This window comes from Petaurus breviceps, unplaced genomic scaffold (assembly GCF_028583685.1).
Source record: "Petaurus breviceps papuanus isolate PSGF00001 unplaced genomic scaffold, PetGlider_PUasm1.0 175, whole genome shotgun sequence".
Taxonomy (NCBI): domain Eukaryota; kingdom Metazoa; phylum Chordata; class Mammalia; order Diprotodontia; family Petauridae; genus Petaurus; species Petaurus breviceps.
In genome coordinates this window covers 38,574,896-38,577,373 of record NW_027185764.1, presented here as the reverse complement: position 1 = coordinate 38,577,373, position 2,478 = coordinate 38,574,896, and the positions used below count along the sequence as shown (strand labels likewise).

At 38.7% G+C, this 2,478-nt stretch overlaps 1 pseudogene; it reads right to left on the bottom strand.

Moving 5' to 3' along the window:
- Positions 1 to 336: 336 nt before the first annotated feature.
- LOC138159186 (heat shock cognate 71 kDa protein-like) lies at positions 337 to 2,223 on the bottom strand (annotated as a pseudogene).
- Between the last annotated feature and the right edge of the window lie 255 nt (positions 2,224 to 2,478).

Genomic DNA, 2,478 nt, shown 5'->3' with positions numbered 1-2,478 from the left:
CTCTTTAAATATTATGTTAATTCCAAGTAGGAGGAATTTTTTTTCTTTTTTTTAAGATGCCAATTTTAAACAGATTTTATTCTCCAGGACAAGAATTGAATTTCCCGTTATTTACAGTACAGATAAAGTGCATAGGTTTTCATTTCTTTCCTTCTGCACATATTCAAATATTCAGAATGCCAATTTATAAAGAAGCTTAAATGTTGCTTTTAAACTGCTACCACCTTGGCTATAAATTTAAGTCCTTCAACTTTTGGAAAGCTATGCATTATGCTCTTTCTTCTGATGTGTTTAGACAACCTCTTCAATGGTGGATCAAGAAGAAACTCCTCCAGATCAGGCTGTTCCTCCCCTTGGCAACATACCAGGCATGACTCCTGGAATCTCTCTGTATTCTGTTACAGCTTAGTATTGATGGGATTGCAAACCTCCAATTCTTTTTGCTGACACTAAAATTCTTCCTTCTGAGCAGTATGATTCTTATCCAACCAGTTTATTTCGTTGCATTTGTCAAGTATAGTCTGTCTGTCTTCATCACCAATTTCGCCTTGTAGTTTTTCATCCTCTATATAGCCTTCCTGCTGAAAGCACAACATTCAAGAGAATTCTTAGAAGACACCTTGTTTTTTCTGCTTCTCACCATCAGTCTTGATTTCTCAGCCTCCTGGACCATACACTAAATGTCTTCTTTGCACAGACGACCTGTCTAACTGGTAATGGTGATCTTGTTCTCCTTACCTTGCTCTTATTTACAGCAGAAACATTAAGGATATCATTTGCATCAGTGTCAAATATTACTTCAATCTGAGGAACACCCCTGGATGCTGGGTGGATTCCTGGGAGCTCAAATTTAACAGGCACATTGTTGTCCTTTATCATTGCTCTCTCACCTTTGTAAATCTGCATAAGCCCACTGGGGTCATTGTCTGAATAAGTGCTAAAGGTCTGTATCTGCTTGGCAGGGATGGTGGTCTCACATTTGATTAGAACTGTCATAACTCCACCGGCAGTTCCAATTCCAAGGGAAAGATGAGTGACATCCAACAACAGTAAGTTCTACACATTCTCAGATTTCTCTCCAGAGAAAATGGCAGCCTGGACAGTAGCATCATAAGCAACAACCTCATCAGGATTGATACTCTTATTGAACTCCTTGCCATTGAAGCAGTCTTGCAGAAACTTTTGGATGTGGAGGGTGTGAATGGATCCACCCACCAGGATAATGTCACAAATATGTGATTTATCTAGCTTGGCATCTCTTCAGGCCTTTCCCACTGGTCCCAGTAATCCATGAAAGGGATTAGCATTCAGCTCTTTGAAATGGGCTCAGGTGATTGATTTATGAAAGTCAATACCTTCATAGAGGAAGTCAGTCTCGATACTGACCTGGGTACTGGAAGAGAGAGAATGCTTTTCACTTTCACCAATGGTGTGTGGAAGGTGAACAGCTCTTTTGTTCTCACTGATGTCCTTCTTGTGCTTTCATTTGGATATGTCAATGAAATGGTTGACAATTTGGTTTTCAAAATCCTTCCCACCCAAGTAGGTGTTCCCATCTATGGAGTTGACTTCAGAGATGTCATCTTCAACAGTAAGAATGGAGACATTAAAAGGACTACCTTCAAGATCAAAGACCAACCCATTTCTCTCAGCATCAGCCTTTTTGTTCCAGCCATAAGCAATAACAGCAACAGCTGATTCATTGATGATTTGGAGCACATTGAAACCAGCAATGGTTCAAGCATCTTTGGTGGTCTGATGTTGTTTAATTCTGAAATTGTTTAATACTGGGACTGCAACATTTCTGATAGTCTTTCCAAGGTAAACTTCAGCAATTTCTTTCATCTTAGTCAAAACCATAGAAGATACTTCTTCTGGATAGAAACTTTTGGTCTCCCCTTGGTACTTCATTTGGAACTTAGGGCTCCCTGTGCCATTTATCACTGTGAAAAATCAATATTTCATGTCTGATTGTATAACTGCATCATCAAATCTGTGATCAATAAGACATTTGGCATAAAAAAACTCTTTTGGTGGGGTTCATAGGAATTCAATTCTTTGCAGCATCACTGATTAAACATTCTCTGTCACCGAAAAAAACATAACTTGGGGTGTCCAAGTACCTTGATCATTAGCAATTATTTCCACTTTCCCATTTTGATAGATGCCGACACAGGAATAAGTGAGGCCAAAATCATTGTTAACTGTGGGTTCTTTCAACATGTTTGATAGAGAGTAAGGGACCACTGTGGAAGAAGAAGGGATTCCTCTGGGAGATTCTGCTTTTTACTTTGCAGCAAAATGGTTGGTGCATAACAGACACCTTGCATACCACTGTTCTTGCATATAGAAATCTTTTAAAATTCTTGTCTTTTTCATATAATCTGTTAGCTTGGTTTCAAGTTTTCTTAATATTTTGAATGTCACCTATGTCTTTATTCTAGTGACTTCTTAAAAAAAGTGGAAGAGGAACAGGCC